The sequence below is a fragment of the Panthera tigris genome, chromosome X (assembly GCF_018350195.1).
Source record: "Panthera tigris isolate Pti1 chromosome X, P.tigris_Pti1_mat1.1, whole genome shotgun sequence".
Taxonomy (NCBI): Eukaryota; Metazoa; Chordata; class Mammalia; order Carnivora; family Felidae; genus Panthera; species Panthera tigris.
In genome coordinates, this window is record NC_056677.1 from 97,514,789 (window position 1) to 97,522,014 (window position 7,226).

The following is a 7,226-nucleotide window of genomic DNA, read 5'->3' on the forward strand; positions in this document are numbered from 1 at the left end:
ACCTCTGACAAGTTGCCTAACGTCTCTGTGGCTCATTTTCCCGTATTTATTTATCTTTTAAATTTACTTATTTCTTCTGAGAGAGAGAGAACGAGCAGGGGAGGGGCGGAGAGGGAGAGGGACCGAAGATCCGAAGCGGGCTCCGTGCTGACAGCACACAGCCCGACGCGGGGCTCGAACTCACGAACCGCGAGATCATGACCTGAGCCCAAGTCGGATGCTTAACCGAGTGAGCCACCCAGGCGCCCCATCCCTTCTGATGATAATACCCACCTCACAGGGTTGTCCTGAAGGTTCAGTGACATCATGTGTATAAAGTGCCTGCCTCAACCCACAAGGACATTTCGTACACCAGTGATCACAGCCCTTCAGCTGGAGCGGATTTCCGTGTAAGGCGCGGGCAGCAGGGAAGAAGGAGAGAAAGGGACGAGGGGAAAAAGGAGAATCAAGGGGACTTGTTGAAAGGAGACGGCAGGGACACGCCTGTAAACGGAAAGGGGAGGTAGGCGTGAGCTCAGAAAGATGCAGCGACCTGCCAAGCGGGCTTTGCTGCCGAAGAGCGGGGAGCTGAGCGCTGTCCGGAGCCCCGAGTCAACACGCAGAAGAATCCAGAAGACTCACCAGGGCTTCTGCCGTCCCCGGTCAGTGAAAGTCACAGTGGCCCATTCCCGGACCCTGCAAGATTTTCAGGCCACGGTATTTTTCCAGGAATTTTAGAGACTGCGTGTATTTTCTTCTCCTCTTCTCCCCAAATGTCAGAAAAGGACAGTCCACAAGGGGGCAGATGCTATCTGGCCGAGGCCAACGACCTTAGAAATGAGGTGCTAGTAAGAGGCCGTCTTCACTCAGAGATGCTCCAGCTTGGGAACAAGCACGAGCCGGACGTCGGTGGCAGTCCCTTCCCCTGCCTCGTCGGCACGGGTGTGCGCGTGTGGGCCGTGGCCGCGAGGTGAGCTCTGGGAAGGCGCGGAGCCCTTGCCTGCCTCCAGGGCACACGGGTTATTGCTCAAACTCGCCGCTGCTTCCTGCTTCTCTGCTAGCTCCTGGCCGCCTTGCTGTTGGCACCTCCCTCGCAGGGCCAGGGAGGACCAGAGTCTGGTGGCCAGCAGGCCTGATGGTGTGGGCAGAACTCCTGCAAACAGATCAATCTGGCACCCGCGCGCCCGCTCCACGCAGGACCCGGGACTGGGTGTCACGAGGAGGAAATCCGGAAGAGAACGAAGATTCTTTTTTTTTACGATTTTATTTTTCCGTGATCTCTACACCCAACACGGGGCTCGAACTCACCACCCTGACATCAAGAGTCGCATGCTCTACTGACTGAGCCAGCCAGGTGCCCCAACAAAGATTCTTTTGAGAAACTGAATGTAACGGAAGAGAAGAGGCAAACCCACACTGAACTGGAGAGCAGCTCTGGGATCAGAGAGACCTGGGTTCAGATCCCGGCTCTACCATTTCTTAGCTACGTGTCCTAGGACAAGCGACGTAACCTCTCCAAACCTCAGTCTCCTCGTCTGGACAATGGGGAGAGTAATAACAGCACGCACCTCCCAGGGTGGTTGTGGGGCTTCAACGGGATAATGTATAAATGAGCTAGTGCCTGGGCAAGCAGTGCTCAGTAAATGGTAGCTGGAATCCTTGTTCCTGTTGGTAGTAACAGTAAAGCAATATGGCGCATGTTGAATATAGAAAAGACTTTGGAAGACACAGTGGCAGGTGGGCAGGAGGTGGGTTTTACCCTGAGTTGCGGAAGGTGAAGAAGCGGGAGTCGTGAGCGTGGAATGAGGAGGGCATCCAGGTGGAGGGAAAGGAGGGGAATGTCTTTGGGTTGGCCAGTGGCTTCACTTGGGTGGCCCGCTGGGTCTGCATTGACAAGGATGGAGCTGCCTCGGGGGGGGGCGAAGCTCATCATAGCATTAGGGAGCTGGGGAAATGACCCGAGGAAGAGAGTGTCTCAGGTGACTGTTAGAGAAGCCTCTCGGTGTCTAGCCTCAACCTTTTAGAAGAGGAAGACAAATCCGTGAGAGCAAGTGCATTAGAGTTCTCTAGAGAAACAGCACCAATAGGAGCGATAGATAGATAGATAGATAGGTGATAGATGATGGATAGATAGATAGATAGATAGATAGATGATAGGTGATAGATGATAGGTGATAGATGATAGGTGATAGATGATACATAGATAGATGATTGATAGATATTATAGGAATTGGCTCCTGTGATTATGAAAGCCAAGAAGTCCCAAGTACTGCCATCTGCAAGGTGGAGACCCAGGAAAACTGGTGATATCAACTCAGTCCGAGTCCAAAGTCCTGAGAACCATGTGGCTGATGCCATAAGTCCTGGTCCAAGTCCAAAAGCCCAAGAACCAGAGGCATCAATGTCTGAGGCAGCAGCAGATGTCTCAGCTCAAGCCAAAAAAAAAAAAAAAAAAAAAAAGCAAATGTGCCTTCTTCCTTTTTCCTTTTTGGTGAATGCCCACCTGCATTGGTTGGTAAGGGTAATCTTTTTTTTTTTTTTTTTTTTTTTTTTTTAGAGGGTGGGGGAGGGAGCATGAGTGGAGGGAGGAACAGAGAGAGGGAGACAGAGGATCAGAAGCAGGCTCTGAGCCGTCAGCACGGAGCCCAGCGAGGGTCTCAAACTCACGAACCGTGAGATCTTGACCTGAGCCTAAGTCAGATGCTTAACCGACTGAGCCACCCAGGCGCCCCCACCAATTCACACACGAATCTCTTCCAGAGATACCCTCGCAGCTACACCAGAAATAGTCTTTTACCAGCTGTCTTTGCACCCCTTACCCGAGGTGACACATAAAACTGACCATCACAGCAAGCCAAGGAAGAGTCCCCGTGTTCCCACAGCATGTGCAGACCCAGGGGGAATAAACTGAGAATACAGAATAAAGGAGTCAGGAAGTTTCTTTGTTCTGGACCCCAAACACGTATCCAGAATTTCAACACGGTGACCCAGTGGGACCTAGAAGTCACCTTCTACCCACAAAACCCACAGCTGTCAGCTGCAAAATGCTTGTCCCCAGGCAGTGCTCCCCTCTCCCCTCCGCAGCCCAGGGCAGTAAGTTGGAAGGAGGTTCCTGACATTTTTAGTCCGAGGGCCTGGTCTAAGGCTCTCATTTCCATACTGACTTTCTAAGCTTAACCTTCCCTGTTAGCGGATCTTTTTTGGGGCCTGGACCCACAGGACCCCTGGTTACACAGGCCCCTGGGGGAAGCCTCAGCCTAAATAGCCCCAAACAAGAGATCATTGAAGAGCCTTTTATATTTAGCTTTAGGATATCGTGAGTGATGTTTGGGCAGGACATTTCCCTTCCTAAATAGGGTTGGATTAGGCTGAAATTCGAATTAACTTTATGAGGGGCAGTACAGCAGGGTGGTTAGAAGCTATAAACAGCGGTTATGGGCTCGTAACCACGTGTTCCGGTTTCCATTCGGCCACCAGCACTTACTAGCCGTTTTGTTTCTCTGAGGCTGGGTTCCTTCGTCTATAAAACAGCCAGAATACTCCCCTTCGCTGCCCGGTTGTGAGGCCAGCTTGACCTACCATGCGCGTAAAGCACTTAGCTTGATGCCTGACTCACAGAAGCATTCCGCAAACGGTAGTGATCATCATTATTATCACATGGTTATTACTTCCCCCAGCAGATCCGATGGGCCCCGCAGAGAGGAAGCCTGGAGGTAGCCTGGGGGGACAGGTGTGCCAAGGGAAAACCAGACCAGGATTAAAAACCGTCAACAGGCAATCCAGAAAAAAACAAAAAAAAAAACAAAAAACAAACCACTCCACCCTGGAAAACTGACAAACTGACTTGTCCCCTTGTCATGGCAAAAACCACCAGAAGCTACCTTCCCGGCCCTCGTTCTCAGCTCGTGCCAGCTCCTTCGCAGGTTGTGGCCGGATCGAGCAGGAAACATGGTCCTGCCATGGGCTCACGTTGGCCGGCGCCCAGCTGGACATTTCTCTGTGCCAGGGGGGCAGGCCCGGCGGGTGACGGGGGCATGTTTGCAAGGTGAAGAGCCCGTGGTAGGACAAACTCGTTTCTGCCTCCGCATTCTTGCCGGCTTATCAGTTTGCTCATGTGATGTGCTTGGAAAAACGACTAGAAAGCACACGGCTTTTCCCCTAGCTAGGACACGGGAAGACAAATTGGTAAATTCTGCCAATACGTCCTGGTTCTTTTATTGTCAACAACCCCAACGCTTTTTTTTTTTTTTTTTTAAGTGGGCTCTATGCCCAGCCTGGGGCTCGAACTCCCAACCCTGAGATCGAGAGTCACGTGCTCTTCCGGCCGAGCTAGCCAGGTGCCTCTCTTTTATCCTCTGCGTAGTGGCGTTTTTACTCCTATTTGTATTCCCTGGGCTCAGCAGAGTGCCAAACGCATCCCCTCCCCCCTCTTTTTTTTTTTTTTTTTCTTTTTAAATGCATCTCCCTTGAAAGAAAGTCTGGCGATTGAATGTCCGCCCCAAGGTTTCCTGCCCTCAGCCCAGCCCTGGGCGTCCACACCGTCTAGTCGATATTTCTGCAGGCGTGTCGGCGCATTACCTGTTGGGGCTTGCCGCTCTGGCCGTACTCTCCCGGGACAAAGATTTATAAAGAGGCCACCAGGGCCTTGCTCACTGTAAACAGCTTGTTATCTACCCTGACGTGCTTTCTCTTCCGGGCTCCGTTCGGCGTCAAGCCAAAAAGCTTCGTTCTGACGGCTCTTTGGTGGTGGTTCTTGCCTGAGACCAGGGTTAAAAGGATTTTGATTCCATGTTCATCTTTGGGTTGTCTCCAGGCACACTCAGCTCAGAATTTTGGCTCAGGAAATAAAACGCAGAGGTTTCTTTTTATTTATTTATTTACTTACTTACGTGTTTATTTATTTATTTATTTATGAGCGCGAGCGCAAGTGACCGAGAGAGAGAGAATCCCACAAGGTGCAGAGAGGGGGAGAGAGTGCGGAGCCCGGAGTGGCTCGAGCTCACCCAATGCGGGGCTCGAACCCAGGAACCGTGAGATCATGACCTGAACCGAAGTTGGACGCTTAACGGACTGAGCCCCCCAGGCACCCCGAAAACGCAAGAGTTGACTTTGCCAGAAGCATCCACGCATCCAATGTCCTCATTCTCCTTGTCCCTCTCTCTGTCTCTGATGTGACTAGGGGACAGGCTGGACCCTTGCACCTGGTCCATATAAAAGGGCCTAAGGAAGAAAGGAAAAGGGGGAGTGGACAGTTCACTCCTTGTCCTGTTGTTCTCACGGGGATCATATACCCAAGGAGGGCAGCAGGACTGAATAGCCAAGAGAACAGAGTCTGGGGTTCACGCTACCTGGGCGGGAGTGACTCTGCCGTTTATTAGCTGTGTGACCTTAAGCAAGTCACTTAACCTCTCTGTGCCTCAGTTTCTTCAACTATAAAATGGGGCTGATAACTGGCCCTCCTTTAAAGGGTTGTTATGAGAATTTAAGGAGTAAACAGATTGCAAGGCATTTAAAATAGGGCCTGGCGTATGGTAAATGCTATAGAAGTGCTTTTGAAATACAAATTAAAATTTTCATGTTCGTGGTCCCTGTGTTCGATCCATTTCCCCCTCCCTGGCTGTAAGTTTCAAGGCTTCCACGTATGGATCTGGGGTCCCTTGGTGCATTTTTTTTTTTCCTACAGAGAAAAGCTGAATGCCATGGCGTATGGTCTATCTCTGACAGAGAGGGAAGCCTGAAGAATAGCCTCTATGTAGACGCAAAGTCCTGTGTAAAGGCAGGATTGTGGGGGCGCCTGGGTGGCTCCGTCGGTTAAGCGTCCGACTTTGGCTCAGTTCACGATCTCGCAGTCCGTGAGTTTGCGCCCCGCGTGGGGCTCTGTGCTGACAGCTCGGAGCCTGGAGCCTGCTTCGGATTCTGTGTCTCCCTCTCCTTCTCTCTGCCCCTCCCCCGCTCATGCTCTGTTTCTCTTTCCCTCTCTCTCAAAAATAAATAAACATTAAAAAGATTTAAAAAAAATAAAGGCAGGATTATGATGGGGCACCTGGGTGGCTCAGTCAGTGAAGCGTCCGACTTCAGCTCAGGTCATGATCTCATAGTTCGTGAGTTCAAGCCCCGTGTCGGGCTCTGCGCGGCCAGTGCGGAGCCTGCTTGAGATTCTCTCTCTCTCAATTTCCCTCTCTCTGCCCCTCCCCGACGCGTGCTCTCTCCTGTCTGGAAATAAACAAACTTAAAAAAAAAAAAGGGCAAGATTGTGCTAGCTAAGGTCCCATGACACCGACTTTTGCCTGGGGCTGCCCCGGGGGCCCCCCTCCATCTCTAGAGGGCTTAGAAGAGCCCTCCCAGGAGTGTCCCCAGCCAGCGCCTTCTGGGAGGGGTAGCTCTGGTTGCTGAGCTGGGCTGAGCTCTCAGCCTCCCCAGAGAGGTGCGTGTTGCCATGGCAACAGGCCTCTGCCCCTCGGGGCTGGAGAGCAAGACACAGCCTGGAATCCAGGACCGGGTCGGTGGGTGTCAGAGTTCATTCTGCCAGGTTGGCAGGCCGGGCTCCAGACAACAGAGGTGCCCTGTGCTCTTCAAGGGGCTGGCTTATCGGCCCCGGGCTCCTCCTAGGACTTCTCTCCAAGCCTCTCGTTTCTGTCTTATCCCGACACAAGCGGTGTGCCTTCCAAGTGACCTGGCGCCAGAAAGGCTTCCGGAGTCAGCTTGGCGGGGGGGCTCCTGGAGAGTTCCGTGGGAAGTGCCAGGGACCGTCATCTAGGAAGGCTTCAGGACCTCAAGGCTGGGTCCCGGACAGCCCTCGGTCACCCTCGGAGACTCACTCAGATGCTGGCATCCCTCAGTAAGGGGAAGTCTAATGACCCTGACCACGTACACCTACATTTCCTGTGTCTTTGTGCTCAGGCAGGGCGGGGCCCAACTGTGCCAGAACAGCAGGGGTTCAAAGGGCGCACCACCTGCTCCCCAAGGGTCACCCAGAGTTTAGTGCAGTTCTCTGGAAGGCGGGAGGAAGCGTATCCTTATCAACCGATATACACCCACGGACTCATTCAGCCAAACTTTGCTGAGTGCCTGTTACGAACACGGCCCTGTGCCAAGTGTTGAGGGTAGGGGGAGAGGATACAGAGATGAGTTAAGTGTGGTTCTTGTCCTTAAGGGCTTTGTCCTCTCCCGGAGAAGCCAGCTAGCTAGCTGTAACTATCTATCCATATCTGTATCTCTGTCTATCTAACTCTCTAACTCTTGACATG